Source organism: Pinus tabuliformis, chromosome 7, assembly GCF_031772625.1.
Source record: "Pinus tabuliformis cultivar Carrire ecotype Pingquan chromosome 7, CPIR1, whole genome shotgun sequence".
NCBI classification, from domain to species: domain Eukaryota; kingdom Viridiplantae; phylum Streptophyta; class Pinopsida; order Pinales; family Pinaceae; genus Pinus; species Pinus tabuliformis.
This window is the reverse complement of record NC_142293.1, coordinates 1,059,813,068-1,059,832,852: the sequence shown is the minus strand read 5'-3', so window position 1 is coordinate 1,059,832,852 and position 19,785 is coordinate 1,059,813,068.

The window sequence follows — 19,785 nt, the reverse complement described above, 5'->3', positions numbered from 1 at the left end:
AGTAACTTTTTTGAAGTGAAACTTGCGCCTTTTGACCTTTACAGGAGTACGCACCCATCCCTTTACAGACAGAGCGTACAAGTACGCAGGTATTGTGAACTTGGGGTGCGTACACGCAGGTAAGGCTAAGAGAAACTGCGTACCCAAAGTTATTTGAATTTTTAAGAACTTTCTCTCTTTCTTGGAGTTTGACATGAGGAGCAGAGGTATGAGACTTGCCAAGGAGGATAGTATGACAGTTGATGGAGCCATACTAACTGCAAATAGTCATGGTGACAAATTTTAGTGTAACAGATTGCCCCCTAAAGTGCGAAGCCTGTAGTAGATTAGGGTTTCATATCATCTAGGAAGGGTGAAGTACTTTATCATTTCAAGGATTATCTTGTGGAGAGCCCGGTTGGAACCTGCAAGTATTCAACACAAAATACATGTATGAGATCATATCATCGCTGAGGTAGGCATTCCCATACTTAGATTGAAAACTTTAACTAACAAACTAACTACTGCTCTGATACAGGAATGATTTCGCAGTACATCATAATCATAGACTTGTGTAGACACATTATGGATGCAACCATCTGTTTATAGTTGGTCTACTATACAATGAATACAAAACTCCTCGCAGCCTGGATGGTGGAAACTAGATCCAGGGTCTTCATTTCTACTTCCCGAAAAGGTATGATTCTATCCATGCGAATAAATGAGTTGATGTCAAGCATGGTAGAAACCACTTGATTACCAGTCGATGATGTAAACTGTTAACAAGTGTGAGAGAGACCACCAATGATGTCAATGGTTCTCAAAGTACCCAGTACAATCCATGAGATGTGAATGAATGAGTTGATGTCGAACATTTCACGGAATCCTTCGATCGAAAGTCAATGATGTAAACCGTCGTCAAAGGCGAGAAACCTGCCATTGATGCATGCATATTTCAAGGTACTGGCGATTTCTAGGCCATCTTTCTAGATAATGTGCTGATGTCGATAGAAAGCGACCCGTTGCAGGCAAGCCCACAACACGAAATCATAGATCAAGTTGAAGAAATGTAGCTGTAAGGACTGACTCAGGGATGGTCGAGATGGATGACGGGTATTTTACAGATGAATGGTTTATTTGCAGTGACTTCTTGAACACATAACGACACAACAGATGGCTTGGTGACATTTGACCCAAAGTTAATACCCGCTGAAGACTTTCAATGTGGTTCAATCAATTGTTAGGCAAAGGATTTCCCAACCCAGGTGAATGCAAAGTGTCGTGTTCAAGAGTGGTGATAAGGCTTCTTCTGAGACAAAGGATAACAAATAGGCTCATTTTTCTCTCTTTTCCCCCACCATTTCTGGCAAGTACCTCTTTATTTTTTACAAGCTTGAGGAGGATAACATATGCTTGATTATAAGCTCATCCTTCAGATGAGTCCAACTTAGTTTTAGATTCGAACCCTAAGAAGGAGTGGTCCATTCCTGTTTGTAATCGAACAGGTCCTTTACTGTGAAATTTTAACGAGTCCAGTATAGGAGAAACTCAGCGTTTTTCAATTTTAGAGAGTCTGAAAAACTTAAGAAGACTCCAAGGTTGAACTTTTTCGTAAATTTGTGTCTCCCAAGCCCGAAAAAGTATAAAATAATACTTGAGAGTACCGCTTGATCTTGCGACCAAGGAGTACTTTCATGATTAGTGTCTTTGACCTGAAAAGTAAAAAGTGATCAAGGGCACGTCGTTTTATTTCCAGTATCGAATTTGAAATGACAAAAATCCGGCAATCTTTTCATGTTTTTACGGTCAGAAAAGAGCTGTAAGAGGACCGTCTTTTTAATTCCGTTTTAACGAGTGTAAAAGAAACGCTCAACAATCTTTTCATATTTTAGGAGTCTGAAAAGGGCTTAAAAGAGAACTCCAAGGTTTCACTTTTTCGTAAGTTTTAACGAGTTCGAAAAAATGATAAAAATGTACTCATGGTTTTCACTTTTTCGTAAATTTTAATGAGTTCGAAAAAGGGATAAAAATGTACTCATATGGTCGGCTTTCAATTTAATTTACGAGCAGGAAACGACGGAAAGAACTCGGCATTTTCATTTGTTTTACGAGAATGAAAAATAGCAAAATAATCTCGGGATTTTCATGAGTTTAACGAGTCTTGAAAATAACTGAAATTGACTCGAGATAGGTTTCATTTTTACAAAAGCTTGAAACAGAGAAAAACTATGCTTCAAAGTAGTTTCATTTTTACACAAGCTTGAAACAGAGAGAAAACTGTGCTTGATGCCCCCTAAGCATAACTGCTAGAGCGCATGCCCCCCAGCTTCATTTCATTCAACTAAGTACAAGCTGGATGGAATGAAGGTTCATGAACGAGATCGTTTGAAAGACTCAACCTAAAACTGTAAGAAAATTATGCAAAACACTGACATAACTAACCTAAATATACAACTTAACATTTATGAGATCTAGTCAAACTCTCGACTCAAGTAGAGGAGGATTTGTTTCATTTTTAAACGAGCTTGACACATGAAAAGAACTATGCTCGGAAACCCTTGTTTCATTTTTTAAACGAGCTTGACACAAGATAAGGAACTATGCTCATAACTACTCTCTACAATCTACCTAACAAAAAACTTTACTCTAAAAACCTTGATTCATTTTTTAACGAGCTTGACACAAGACAAGGAACTATGCTCTAAAATCCTTGATTCATTTTTTAATGAGCTTGACACAAGACAAGGAACTATGCTCATGACTATTCTCTACAATCTACCTACTTAACCTACCCTTGTTTCATTTTTTAACGAGCTTGACACAAGACAAGGAACTATGCTCTAAAATCCTTGATTCATTTTTTAATGAGCTTGACACAAGACAAGGAACTATGCTCTAAAAAACCTTGATTCATTTTTTAACGAGCTTGACACAAGACAAGGAACTATGCTCTAAAATCCTTGATTCATTTTTTAACGAGCTTGACACAAGACAAGGAACTATGCTCATAACTACTCTCTACAATCTACCTACTTAACCTACCCTTGTTTCATTTTTTAACGAGCTTGACACAAGACAAGGAACTATGCTCAAGACTCCTTGTTTCATTTTTTAACGAGCTTGACACAAGACAAGTAACTATGCTCAAAAAGTTCGCATGCCCCCAGTATAATGATGCAAAGCGATGTACATGCCCCCCAAGCTTCATTGCATTCAACGAGGTGGATGGAATGAAGGTTTACTTTCAAGATTCAACTCGAAAAGGGGGTTGTTTCATTTTTTAATGAGGTTGACACAAGAAAAGAACTAACCTCATACCTGATTCATTTTTTAACGAGGTTGACTCAGTAACAGGAACTATCCTCAAAAACCCTACTTTCTACAATCTACCTACATATCCTAAAATCTACTTGATTCATTTTTTAATGAGGTTGACTCAGTAACAGGAACTATCCTCTAACACTACAACAAAACCAGCGATTAGCGTCCCTTTTTACTTCTTTTTTTGCATCTAGAGCCCATTTTTGGTGCTATTTGCATCCATTTATCAAATATGGTGCAAAACTTGACACAAAATTTGCATCAAGTTTTGCACCAAATCTTACACCAAGTTTAGCACCAGGTATTGCAATAGGTTTTGCACCACGTTTTGCACCAAATTTTATGCCAAGTTTTGTGTCATCCTTTACACCAGGTTTTGTTCCAGGTTTTGCACCAAGTTTGGCACCTAATTTCGTTTGACATACTTTTGCATCCTCATTTGCATCCACTTTTTGCACCTACACTTGCATCAACTTTTGCATCGACTTTTGCATCCTTTTTTGCATCCTTTTTAAAATCATTTTTTGCATCCATTTTTTCATCCATTTGTGCATCCCTTTTGCGCCAAGTTTTACATCGAGTTTTGTGTCTAGTTTTGCATAAAATTTTGCATCTACTTTTGTTGCATCCACTTTTCCCTCTTGTTTGGCATCCATATTTACATCCTCTTTTGCATCTATTATTGTACCCACTATTGCATCTAATATTTTTGTGCCACAATTAGCGCCTAGTTTGGCACCTCCTTTTGCACCCACTTTTGATTATAATTTTGCATCCACGTTTGCATCCTCATTTGCGTCTAGGTTTTCATCAACTACTACATCTATTTTTGCATCCCTTTCTGTATCCAATTTTGGACTGGGATTTGCATCGGGTTTTGTGTCTCGTTTTGCATCTACTTTTGCATCGACTTCTATTGCATCCACTTTTGCACACAATTTTGCATCCACTGTTGCACCCATTTTAAATTTCACTTTTTGCATCCCTTTTTACATCTTCATTTGCATCATACTTTGATTCTTTTTTTGCATCTATCATTACATCCACTTTTGTTATGCCACAATTTGCACCATGTTTTGCACTCACTGTTGTATCCACGTTTGCTTCCAATGTTGCAACCATGTTCACATCCTCTTTTGCATCAAATATTGCATCTATTTTTGCATCCACTTTTATGTCAGGTTTATGCATTGGGTTTTGCATCTCGTTTTGTATCTACTTTTGCATCTACTTACATTATATCCATTTTTTGCATCCAATTTTGTTTTGCCTGTTGCATCAATGTTTGCTTCCACTTTTACATCCATTTTTGCATCTTATTTTGCATATTTTTTGTCTATTGTTACATCCACTTTTGTTGCACCATATCTTGCGCCTACCATTGCAACCACATTTGCTTCCACGTTTGCATCCCCTATTGCATCCACTTTTGTTTCATCCATTTTTGCATATACTTTTGTTTCCGTTGTTGCATCCGCATTTGTTTCACCACAATTTGTGCCAAGTTTTACACCTACCATTGGACCCATGTTTGCTTCCACTTTTGCCTTCATGTTTGCATCCAAGTTTGCATTAACAACTGCATCTACTTTTGCATCCACTTTTGTGTCAGGTTTTTCATGTTGTTGTGCATCTACTTATGTTGTATCCACTTTTCATCCAATTTTACTTCTATTGTTGCCCCCATTTCTATGTTCGCTTTTGCATCCCTTTTCCAACACTCATCATATTTTCTGCATTGATGATATTCCTTATGGCATTGACAATTATGAACAATTGATGACAATGTCAATAATATTGACAATGATGAAAATGAAGATGATGGCGATGACATGAATTGTGATTATGATGATAAAGACGATAGTGGTTACAATGACAATGATGATGATGGCAATGATTATGATGATGACGATGCTAATGATGTTGGCGAATCTTCCCAATTTTAGATGTTGTCATTGTCATAATCATAAGCATTATCTTTGGTGTCATGATCATCATTTTCATCTAGGTCATCATCAAAACAATAATGGCATGAATGATGATGATGCATGATTACAACAATGTCGATAGAAATTACATTAATGATGATGATGGGGATGATAAAAATGACAATGACGATGATAATGGTGGTGATGATGATCATCATCGATCATCTGTCAAAAATAGAGTTGTTATTTCTCTTACGTATATCAATGTGTCCTAAACAACCCTTTTCTAGCACTGATCACATTTTTTGGGTTGATGATATTTCTTACAACATCTACAATTATGAACAATTGCAAACAATGTCCATAATGATGATGATGATGGCATGAATGGTGATTATGATGATAATGTAATGATGGCAATAACAATGACAAGGATGATGGTGATGATGATGACAATGATTATGATAATGAGAATGACCTTACAATCTTATGGATTCGTGAACAATTACTAGTTTCAATACCATCTTCTGGATACGTATTGCTATCATACTTTTAAAATTTTCTGTCTCTCTTGAGGTATCTTACTATAATGGTGTTGTCAACACTAGAAAGATATCTTGTTGTAATGGTGGTTCTAATGTTAGCACTAGCAAAGTTTTTGTTAAATTTTGGTTAAAAAAAACCGATTTATGCAATTATTTTGACAATCTATGTAAAAAAGTAAATAACATCCAATTATTTTGACTGTAGTCCCATTGATTATCATGAATTCACCAGTCTGAAGACCATCTTCTACATACATATTATTATTAAACTTTTTGCATTATATCCCTCTTATATCTTGTGGTAATGGCAATATTAGCACTAGAAAAATATCTTGTTGTAATGGTGATGTTAGTATTAGCACTAAAAAAATCACTAAATTTTGGTAAAAAAAGTTTATCATTTATTTATTTTTAATTTGGGAAATTTTTGTTTTTAATTCTATTTTTATGAAGTAATATTTTTTTTGGTTGAATTTTGGTAGTAACTAGTTTTTGGTCTAATCATATGTATTAACCATGTTCTTTATGCTACAAGTATAATTGTTGGGACAAAATTGCTCTTTCAAATAAGTTGCAAAAAGCATATAAATGGAAGAATAGCGATGACAACTATTTTCATTGTCCAACTGTTCAGTATATCATGTATGAAAATATTCAACATTTTTATAAACAATGGATTAGAGGTGAGTCTGTAATTGTACATAATGTTTGGATGATACATAAAAAAAAAGTTTGTTTCATTGATGTGGTTAGGATCTACTTTGGATACGAAACCCTAGGTTTGGAAGTATGCAAATAATGAATTTTGTTTACCTTTGATAACAAATGAAATTTTATTTCTTTTTCCTCATAAAACCAAGGAAGATATGGCAATAATTCTCGTTAGAAAACTACTTCTTGTTGAAGGTTTATAATTGGTTGCAAAAGTTCAACAACTGGGTATAGAAGTTTTTAGTTGCTATTAAGGAAACAATGTGATTATAGGTTTTAGCAGACATAGATCATTCTTGGTATTTGATTCACTTTGACGATGGCCTCTTCTGACTAATATATGAGATTGTGAATTTGTTGATATTTTTTAGATTACCAAGTAGATATAGTTGTTTATAGGAATTTTGTAAAACCTGAAGTATTGACAAATGGTTTTTCACTGTTAAGCAAATTTAAGTCAAATTGGGTTGCAAAACTTAAGGAGAAAGCAAAAACAATTGTTAGTAGTTGTGAATTGATATAGTCATTAAATAATTCCCAACCATTTTCTTTGTGCTACAAGTCTAATTTTCAAGACAAAATTAATAATTTTGTTCAGTTACAAAGAGCATATAAGTAGAATAATATCAACCGTACTGGAAACTATTTGTAGTGTCCATTAACTATTCAGTATATCATGCGTGAAAATATTTAACATTTTAAAAAACAATGAAAATGACAAGTGAACTTGTAAATATACAGAATGCTTGGATGATACATCCAAGACAAAGTTGCATTCATCAATGTGTTCAAGATCTACCTTGGAATAGAAACCATATGTTTTGGAAGTGTGCAAAAAAATAATTTGATCTACCTTTAAAGATAGTCTAGTATGGTAACCTTTTATGACCAATGATTTTTTTTTTTTCTCATCATCATCATATACATATATATATTAGAAACCAAGGAAGATATGATGATAATCGTCATCAAAAATGACCTATGATAGTGGTGGCGATGGTGAATATGATGACGATGACAATGGCAATGAGGATGATGATTAAATGATGATACCGATGACAACAATACAATGATAGGGACCCTATGCCATTAGGGATTCCCTATATGGGAAAATATTACCTGCATGTGGGAAAGTTATTATTGATCACAAAAATGAATAAACTCAGTAGAAAATTTGAATCACCTTCATTACCCATCCAAATATCCTTAATAATTCGAATTTTTATTGTAGTGTAGTTTAATATATTTGTGTTAATTAATTCCATAAATTCAACTTAACAAGTTATATTTGTGTGTTAAGCTATATTTGTCTATATTCACAATATGTGACAATTTATACACACATAAATTATTTTCATTTTGTCTCAGTCATAACTTCATATTATTTCTAACCATTTTCAACTAATAGATGAAACTAACCATAGTAACTCTTATCTAACTAACTGAGCTTGTTATTTCCAACCAACAAACCATATTAACTAACATACATTTTAATGACATTAATTGCATCAAGTAATGAGTATACCTATAAGAATATTCAAAACACCAATTTAGATTATGAGTTCTAAACATGGTAATTAAATGACTATTACAACCAAATAACAATGAATCATTTCAAAATGGGACATAATAATTGTCCTTATTTAAACATGAATGACATACCCTGTAAATTATCTAGAAGTCTTCATTTATGTTATCATCTGCATCTATGTCTTCCAATGCTTCCTTGTCAATGTTCATATGTTCTTGCAAGAAATTAATATTACTCTTCCTAAACCATTCTGCTAAAGTCATATTGTGATCATCCTCATCTTCACCTTCGTCATATTCTGTATCAATAAAAGTTGTTTCATCATCAAAAATATCAGTGTTACCAGATCTATTAATTTGATCTTCATATTGTATATCATTAATATTGCCTTCTTCTATAAGATCATTTTCCTTTGGAAATTGTTGGTTTTCATGGTGAATTGCCTCATATAATTTATCATTTTGTGAAAATACACCTCTAGCCCTGCTTGTCCATACTGCTAAAGGAATGTTGTCACCATCATCTAGTTCACAGTCCTCTGGTTGAACATCATCATTGATGCCAAATTGTTCTATGTTCCCCGATTCTTGAACTATATTTGGTTGGTCATCATTACTTTTCTCTGTATTGATTGAGGCATCTTCGAATATATGCCTTAATCTTGGATCATAATGAATGACAAATATCCATTTTGGATCCAAAATATCTTCATAGAAAAAAACCTGCATGTGAAGAAGATAAATATATTAGATCTCCAGTGGTATCAAATTTTATTATCAATGAGAATGTATATATCCACAATAAAAAATGAATTACAAAATTACATACAACCGTTTTTTCTTATATTGTTTTAGTGAAAAAATACCTGCTCACAATGAATTGGTAGAACATAGGGCTCCTTATCCAATGGTAGGTATTTTGATGAATCTATAGAAAACAATCCACTATGGATATCATGTCTCCGTGTCCTGTCAAATGCTTCATACCATTTACATTTAAAAATACTACATTTGAAAGAGCGGTAATCTAACTCAATAATTTCTTGTATTTTTCCAACGTATTGAAGATTCCCTTCAATAACATTTTTATCTTTTGAACTTGCTCGACTTGATTGCTTGAAATCAACCATGACCCCACAATCGAAGGATCGTCTTTTTGCATCTACTCTTTCTACACGATAATGATGACCGTATGCCCACATTGCAGGATACTTCCTCACCTGTGACAAGCCATTTACTTGAGTGAAATTAAATATGATTGTGCATAGTTAAATAGTTAACAATGTGATTAATGTATTCAAGCAACATTTTGTAATAATTCAAAATTTACCTTTTTTTCACATCCTCTGCACATGTTGATCTCATCTTCTATTATGTTTGCATCTATTCCTTCCTCATCTATTTGGTTTTGAATTTGTTTAGAAACCCATTCTATTGTGCATTCTTTTCCCCATTGACCGGAAATATTAGTGGGAAGTGGGGTATTCCTTGGGTTTGATATCTTAAATTGTTTCCTTGCTTCTAACACTTCTTTCCTTTTTATATCATACATATCAATCCATTTATTCATGAATTCCATTTGGTAGAGGACAAATTTGTTGAGCACAACACTTTCATCAACACCTATTAAAAATCAACATGTATAATTCAAACTTAAAATATTATTCTTTCAATTCGGGAAGCCCAAAATGATATAGTAAATGATTCTAAAATAACTATAATAATGAATATTTTACATACCAATTACTTCTTGAACACCATTAGTTTGAGGCTTTTCTCCATCTATAATATCAGATGCACGTTCTTGATCCCAAAATTGTGCACCATCTTCAAAATCTTTACCAAGGAATTCACATAGGAAGAAAAATGCTTCATTTAGTACATACCCTTCAGCCATGCAACCCTCTGGATGTGCCTTCTGTCGGACATATCTTTTTAGGGTTTTCATGTATCTCTCAAAGAAAAACATCCATCTTGTTGAAATGATACCTGCCATTTCAATGTCATCAACTAGATGTATAAGTAAATGGACCTGTAGGTCCATGAAACTTGTAGGGAGCTCCTTTTCAAATACACATACAATTTCTGTGATTTCTTTCTTCCATCTTGGCACTTCAGACTCATGGATCTCTTTAGAGGTCACCCACCTAATTAGATATTGTCATTAAGTTAGTATGAATTTTTAGTGACATTTAGAATGAGATATAATATATCATTGTATCATATAGAGGAACATTTCATACCATGTAAAACCTTGTAAATATCAAGCGACCACATACCTCGTAAAGGCTGACAATCGACATATGGCATTCCTTAAGTCAGTTGTAAGGCATGAATCCCCTCTTATTGCTAGTGGCATGATATGCTATCAAACCAAATTATTATAGTTCATTAGTATTGATTTATCATAATATATCAAAATAAGTTTTAGTAAGTAAATGATAAGAATAACAATTAATTGATGTTAATACCTTCATAAAATTGTGATAATCATGTGTTTTGAATCCTGTGATATGTCCCTCTACTGTAAAAGCTTTATTCAATGATGATCCATATCCAGTGGGTGTTCTTATTGAACGAATCACATTTTTTAGTTGATCTAACTCTTTCCTTTTTAGTATCCATGGAGCTTCTGCATATGATTCATTTTCCTTACTTGGCCACAAATGTCTTCTATCAAATTTGGTACGTGAAAGAGCAATATCCCTCCTTGATGACAAAGTGTCTTTATCTTTGCTAGATATATGTCGAAAAATAGAATCAGGGACATTTTTGAAAACATGCATAGGATCTATTAAATGAGATATTAATAGATCCTTCCAGTAAGGGAGATCATAAAATATGGATTTCCTTTTCATTCCTTTTGGCATTTCAACCATAACTTGTTCTGGTTCCTCAATTGAATGATCATGACGAAAAAAATGGTTCCAAGCTTTTGATTCAGCATCTCCATACATTTTAAGCCAATCAGCTGGACCCATAACCTTGGGAGGAGGTTTATTTTCAATTTTTCCATCAAATTGATTCTTTAGGCGGCTTCTGAACTTATGGTCAGGTGGTAGAAAAACCCTGTTGTTTGCATATATAACTTTGTGTAGATCTTTAGAATATCGCCCCTCAAATTGTTCTGCACATCTTGGACATGCAAAAATCCCTTTTGTTTGTAGCCCTATAATCAATAACTAGCTTACATAAGAAAACAATAATAATGTAATACTTATATACAACTTGAATTGAAAATAAATTATGATGTACTACGAATATGCAAATTATTTGATCTCTTACCAGAACAAACACCAAGTCCTGGGAAATCATGAATTGTCCAACATAGTATGCCATAAAACATGAAGGACCTATTTGATGGAGGACGTGATATGTCATACATTCTTATGCCTTTCCATAACAATTGCATCTCATCAATAAAAGGTGCAATGTAAACATCCATTTTTTTCACTTGATGTTTTCCTGGAACGATGAGAGTTAGCATAAGGTGTTCCTTTCTAACACTCATCCATGGGGGAATATTGTATACTATCAGTCCAACTGGCCAAACACTATAATTTGAGCTTAGGAAAGAGAAAGGGCACACTCCATCCATTGCAAGTCCTAACCTAATACTGCGAGGTTCATCCTTGAATTTTCTTGGCCATTTTTCCTCTATATGTTTCATTGCTTTGGAGTCCATAGGAATTCGCATGAATCCATCTTTACTCCTATTCTTTGCATGCCAATCCATCAATTGTGCAAGAGATTTACAACGAAACATCCGTTGTAGTCTAGGAATAATTGGCATGTGTCCTAAAACCTTATTTGGAATTGTAGAACCTTGTACATCCGTACGATATCTTTTCTCTTTGCAAATAGGGCATTCTTCATTGTCTTTATATTCATCTCTATATAAGATGCAATCATTTTTACATGCATGAATTTGCTTATATTCAATCCCCAACTTGACTAACAATTGACGCGCTTCTCTACAAGTTGATGGCAACACATTATCTTCAGGGAATATTTTATCCTTTAGAGCCCTGCAAGTTTTTTTTTCAAACCTACACGTTAAAAATGTCATTTATAACGTTGTTTATATACCATAATGTAAAATCCACCTCAAATTAAATTAAATGAAGTTAGTACTTATATTCTAATTGAGGACACAAATTGACAGTGCAAAACTAGAAAAATAATTCAAATAATTACTTTAGTAAGGTAGTGAAGCTCTTGTCTGACCAACCAAATAATGACTTGATTTCCAATAATATTAATGTGCATGAAAGCTTAGATGTTCTACTTGCACCCGATTTGAACACCACTGTCTTTGCTGCTTGCTTAATTGATGCATTGATGTTGATATCATCATAATTATGTTGGCGGTAGTTTCCCTCTATATCAGCATCATCATTATTATGCATAGGATCATCACCCTCATCATTGTTTCCATCCCCAAAGAAACTTGTGAGCATTTCATTCAATCCTTCTTCATGCATTACATTTCCATCGACATCTCTACTCTGAGTAGTGGATGGCATGTCATCAATGTATGCTAATTTCATCAATTCCTCAAAATTTTCACGTGGTAGTGCTCTCTTCAATGCTTCTCTTCTTCTCCTAGTATGGTTTAAAGGATGAATTGGATCATCTCGTTGAATTCTTAATGGTCTAGTTGGATCTTGATCATTAATAGGTGTATCATCAACATCGTTTACCTATAATTAAATGCAACCATTATTTAATGTTAGATAGCAATTACTATATAGAACATGGATCCATTTCAAAGATATACGCAATAAATTACTCAACAAAACAACATTATACATGTATACAATAAATTAAAAATATTATTTTTGAACACATTATTTTAAAAACAAGCCACATTAATTTCATATTCTTAGATTTTCTACCTTAGGAACATCCAAAAACAACAATTGTCTCAAATTATTCATCTATGCATGTAGTATCATCATGACCAACCTCTTGTTCATTGTGTTGATTTTCTATTTCATTTACAAACTCCATTGTCATATCCTCTTCCACCCATTTCTTTTTGCGTGATTTAATTGTACGGCGTAGGCCACGTCCATATGCAGGTATTTGTATTGGTCTATCAAAATGATTAAACTCCTCATTTGTTCTGATTCCATTGCCAACCTAAAATAATTGATACATGCATTATTTTTTCCAAGGTTAGAGATTATACTATATGATGTACTTATATCGTCCATTAATTTATAACTGAACTTATTTATAACACCCACAAAGTATAACAATTGTATCAAAGTATTCATTCCATGTATTATCATCATGACTAACCTCTTGTTCATTGCCACCAATTTCTATTGTATTTGTAGAGTCAATTGTCATATCTTCTTCCACCCACTTTCTCATGCGATGTGCTTTAACAGTATGGTGTCCACCCTTGTGTACATATTTTGGTTGTTTTACAGTAAAAGGGTTCAACTTTGTATTTGTTGAAAACACATTTTCCACCTAAAAGAATCAACGACATGCATTATTTTTTTTCAAGTTTGAATAATAAACTATATAAATTACTAGGTTTAGGAAAACAAGGATCAGGAACTAAATTTCATTTTATTATATTTCATAAATTAATGTAATATTCAAGTACCTGATGCCCTAAATCATGTTGTGTGTCTTCATTGGAAATAAATTCATTTGTTTCCATGGCCTCTCCTAGCACCTGCAATACACAACAATGATAACAATTTTTATTAAAGTCATCTATGGAATTGTTATAGTCTTATTTCTTATTCCATTGTTTCAACCATTCTATTTTTCATGTTAGCTATTTGCATTTTCAATTATGAAATTCTCCACCATTGTTGTGACACTATTATGATAATGATTGAACCCGAGTTGAAGTCTTAACTTTTCATGCAGATCTACACTTCTGATTATTAGGGTCATATCTATTGAATTTTGGATATATACTAGTTTTTAACATGGATATCAAGTTGCCTATCTAGTTTGAATGTACATTAGGAACATAGCGTTGTTTGAATCCTATGGAGATTTCAATATTTAGCGAACATTAGATGTTGAACATATTATACTACCATGTCATACATGTGAAGCATATTTAATATATGTTAGATGATCTAAATTACACCTTTGCATTAATATTAATACACAAATAATATTTTTTTCTTATTGGAAAAAAAACACTATGGCATTTCCAACCTAAGTCAATAATGACTAAAAGAATTATTGCATAAATAAATAAATCCTAAAATGATGCCTAAGTGATCTATTCCTCCCAAAGAGACAGGAGTAAAGTATAAATGGTACAACTATGGGCACTACAATGTAAACAACACATGTTCAAACCTTTACAGGGTAGAGCCTCTATGCACTGTGCATGAGGGAAGGTGTTTGATATCTTATAGTTGGTTTCCCTTCATCACCAAAGTGGATTAGGTTATGAGTGGATTGGCAAAGCAACCCTTATTTGTTCCTTTTAGTTTTTGAGAAATCTCAAGTTCAACTAGTGCTAGTAAATCTTCTGTTCTCCTAAGATATAGGCTTCCCAGATCAAAGTACTGGTTACCGGGGGTTGTGGGTTTCTCTATTGAAGGCATTGAACCTTGCCAATAGAGCCAAAAAGAATAGACAGAATAGGATGTCTTATATACGTATTAACAACTGAATCGGAATTGGGAGGATGAAATAAGAAAGAAAAGAATAGACATATATATATATATATATATATATATATATATATATATATTTATACGTATTATTAACAAATGAACTTTAGAAAGAGTTCTTTCTGAGGCGGCTATAGCAGGAGGCTTGGATGCGTGAGAGAGTTAACCACTCTTACCTGGATGCTCGGATGCCGGTAGTAGTGCATCGATACCATATCTTTATGCATGTGTGAAATCTCCCGCTTCTTAATTAGTGGGCGGATCATTTGGTTACTCAACTGCAACAGGATAGGGGTTGGATGGTGTAGTTTCACTGGCCTCAACTGCTTCTTCATTAGCTGGTAATCGTGCTCCAGAAAACCCCGATCCGCCCCTCATTTCCATGTTCAATGGCCTGACCAGAGCGTTCACTCCAGAAAACCCCGATCCGCCCCTCATTTCCTTGTTCAATGGGCTGACCAGACCGTTCACTCTAGAAAACCCCGATCCGCTCTAGGAAACCCCGATTTCGAATAGGATAGAAAGCGGAAGGAGGGGAATTGGGAGGATAACCCGAAAAAGAGGCGGCGGGAATGAAAAAAAAGCCAGTGCTGGAACCTATGGATCTCACTCCCATGTTTGATGTGCTGATCATAGATCATTCGCACACGAAAACCCCGATTCGCTCTAGAAAACTTCGTAGATCATTCGCGGCAGGAAACTCCGATTCGCTCCAGAAAACCTCGATTTCGAACAGGAAAAAAGGCGGAAGGAGGGGAATTGGGAGGATAACCAGAAAAAACGCGGTGGGAACGAAAAAGGGCCAGCACTGGAACCTATGGATCTCCTCCATCTTCAATATGCTGACCATAGAACATTCGCTCTGGGAAAACCCTGATTTGGAATAGGAAAAAAGGTGGAAGGAGGGGACTTGGGAGGATTACCAAAAACAGAAAAGGACGCGATGGGAACGAAAAAGGGCCAACAATACCAGATCATCGTTAGATTGAAGTTATTGAAGCTATTGGTGGCAGGAGAGAAGGAAAGTGCACGGGTCAGGGAGGCAGTGGGATATGTTCCCTTGTTCAGGTATAACTGATTCTATTCTTGAAACAGAAGCAGACATTTCAATCAATTTTGTAGACTGCAAGAATGTGTTCTCTCATCAAGATATGTATGATTTTGTTCCAGATAAAAGATGGATAGTCTCAGTAATGATAGTATTGATGTGTTGTTCCCTCTGATGTAATGACTGGTTACAAAGTTTGTAGGTTTTTTTACATGACTCTCGCCACAGGAAGTCTCTCGCTCTAAATCTTTATTGTTCTTAAGGGACCTTGTTATTGCTCTCAGTTACAGTCTCCCATCTCTTGTATACTACATTGTACACTGTTCATCCATTCATCAATGGTCACATTGACATAGAGACATTGTTCCTTTGCGACATAGTAGGCTTCACTGCACATATGTGTCTCACTATCCTCTGTATATATATAGATGTGTCTTTGGCTCTACACATAGATGTTCCAACATGCAAAAGTGCACCTTGTGATCTTCCTATCAACTTCTTTTCCTTCACTGTACCACATGGCATCCTTTCTGCCATCTGACTACTGTTCCTACCTTGCTACTTAGACAATCAGAGGTACTTGTTGAATGGTGGGTCCTCCTTCTAGGGGATGCATTCTCCTTGAGTTGCTTTGTCTGCAATTTCGGCTTGGCTTGTGTTTCTTATATAAGGCATCCTGTTCAGCATGTTGAGTGTATTAGGGTGGAGCTAGACTCCATGACCACTCATGCAAAAAGTGGGCCCTTATGGGAGTGCAAGACTCTTGGCAAAACTTATCACTTTGTGACAATTAAATTCGTGTGTTCTTCCCTTGGCCTGAGAGTCAATTTGGTGGTATGGTGACAAAAGAGGATAATTACTTTGAACAATGGGGATTTAATGACTTGGCTAGCACTTTGAGATGAAGATGTAACCATTTCAATGCTGGAAATCATTGGAAAGTAACCATCAACTGCTGTTGCACTCATAAACTTGTTGGCTGCGCTGATAAACCTACTAGTTGCACTCACTACCTTACTGGTTGCATTTTATGTTCTACATCTGGAGAACAACATTTCATGTTTTACATGGCTTTTGTATCTGTGTTATTTTGGTTACCATTGCCTGTTCTACAACTGGAGGACAACTTTTTACGTTCTACATGGCTTTTTTGTCAGTGTTATTTTGGTTGCCATTGTTTAGGTGTTCAGGTTTTCTTCCCTCTTTTGTAAATTAGTGATAGGAGTTGCTTTTTGGTAATAGTAATCAGAGTTGCTTTCTCATATTAGTAATGTAAATGCCTAATAAATTTTAAGTTACAAATTTAGTGGAAGTAATTCATTTTTCTACTCCTAAAAGCTTGTGTTAAGAGTAAGAGGGCTATTAATGGGACATGCCACTGTAGCAATAAGAATTGCAGTGATTGTGGATATGGATATCACAAAGATAATTGAGAATAGAGACTAAGAATGTCTATATGGATAACCCCCAGTCTCCCAATTTGCATTTATCTGTTCATCAACCATTCCTACAACTTAGGATTCATAAGAGGCGATGCATCATCTGCAAGGTACATCGCCCTAAACCAGTCTTATGGCCTGGAGAGAGAATATTGGTTAGGCCCTTGGGGTATTGTCCTTAGCAGAGAACATTGTCCTACTAGCTTAAAATATAAAAAATTTCCATAAACTTTGTCTTCCAGTATTCAACTGTCAAGTTTGGTCTTTTAGTAAAAAAGCTTCGGCATTTTTGATCATCAGCAAATAAAATTTAAAAAACAGGGTTCAACAGGGTTTTAGTGTTTCCATTCAATTTGTTTTATAATCTTTGACTTAATCCTCATTATTTGAATTAAGTTTGTTTACTATCAATCTTTTTTCCCTCCATTGGTCTTTGCCCGCTAGCAATTGAGAATAAATTAGCCATCCATATTCTCTCTTACGGCTAATGGCTGCATGCATGGAATTCACTATTACTGTGTTTTTAACCAACATACAATGTGATGACTCTATCACATTGTATTTATTTTTCATATCACGTTTGGGCCATTGCTACGTTAGCTGGTAAAGATAATTGTATCCATAGTTACCAGACTCAGCTGAGTTAACTTGGCTAGTCTGACTCTGCTGGGATCTAAATATGAGCAGATCAGACGGAGTTGAAGCTTAACTTGGTCAGAACTCAGGGTCTAACTCAGACTCAAACAAAACTTGAGAGTTATCTTAGGATCTGACTTGGGCTTGGCAAGAATCAGGTAAAACTTGACAACTAGAAAATAAAAGTTTTGTCCAAGTTATTTTCTTTTGCCCAACTTTCCTGAATTAAGTCTTAAGTCTTGCCTGATTTTAAGTCAAACCTTGATTCTTTGTCCATGCTGAGTTGCACATAATGCTTTATAGAAACAATTTCCTTAATGCTATTTTATAGAGACATATAATTGAGTTCAGGATCAGCTGATGCTTCCTTCACTTTGTTTAATGAGGTTGTTTGTATTTCCAGAATCTCTTTTAGGAAGTAGCTATTCCCTGAATATGAAGTTATGCATTATTTCTCAGTTCTCAGTTTTCTTTTTTGTTATGGATAAAAGATGTAGTGAGCATGCTATGCCAAGTTTATTCATAGAGATTAGTAATGAAAATCCAAATACAACATATAGAAGATTAGGTTGACAGTGGATGGTTGATTGGCTCCAAAGATACTATAATTATATTTTCCTTTCCAGTGATCACTTTGTTGGTGGATTTTTTTGGTATTTTTCACTTGTCCATGCTTCAGTCCTGTGTTTCAAGCTTTGGAATATAATTTCCTTCATTCCATTGTTGCTCAAGTTCAACAGCTTTATTGCATCTAAGCTTCACTCACTTACACACAAACATAGGAAATGCATAGGAATTCGTTTCATTCAGAAACGGAACTAGAATAAAGAACAAAAGAAGAAAACATTTTTTTTTATCAAAATTGTGCTGATTATTATTGCTAAGGCTTAATACCATCAAGAATGACTGGTGAATAGGACTACAACAAGAGAATGGAAAGCAAAATTTGGGAATTTTACTTCCATGAGGAATGACTTATGCATAAAACAAAATTTGGTCGTTCTCATTATTTACTACTTACAATCACAGTATTCCCTTTCTCCCCATCTCGATGCTATATTTAATGGAATTTGATATTGTTTTTATGTTGATCTTGAACAACACCATAGGTTGACTGATTCGAATTTGGAAAAAAGTATGAAAGGTATAGCCAAAATTATGCTAGCAAATCTAGGTCCAACATCTATAGTGTTCTGGGATATAAAAGCGAACACGAATTCATTCTTTTATTTTTTAAACAAGAACAATTTATGTTTATATTACGAAAGATAGTTTACATACTGTGAAGTCTTGTTTAGAGGCAAAACATACTTAGAGTGACACTTAGCTACATAAACAGCTGCATTGAAACCGACTTCCTGAGACAGTCATCCTTATAGTTTGTAATTTCTCAATACTGCTTTGCCGTGATTGACAAAACTATTCACCACTTGTTAATATGTCGAAGTATATCTTTGTCTGCCTTACAGGAACCCCCAACAGGGTATCCTCCAGAGGAGTGTCATTTGGAGTAGAGTAAGAAGTGCTTGAATCAAAGCCTTCGCTCCACTATGATGGGAGGTACTTCCTTGAAAGCTGACCATAGATTCTAGCATATTGGGATAAGAAAACAGAGTTATTCGATGGAACTTTTCTGTTGCATAATCTCTGTACAGAGGCCTCTTGAAGCTGGGATTTCGTCTCTTGAAGTTGAGAGCCTTTTGAAGCTAGGATTTGGTATCTTGAAGTTGAGAGCCTTTTGAATCTGGGATTTGGTCTTGTGAAGTTGCTTTGTAGGGAGTGAGAACTTCAATAGTTGTTGGTCTCACTTGCAAGGAATTAATGCTGGAAGCCAATCCTTCACAGAGAGTTGAGAACAGAGGAAGCACGGAGAGAAGGAAAGCGTTCCCAATATAGCCTGCTAGCTGAGTCATAATGTCATATGTTGAAGCAAGGACACCACACCTCTTCCAGCTCCTTGTTTTTTGTGTTTCATTTTCATGGAAA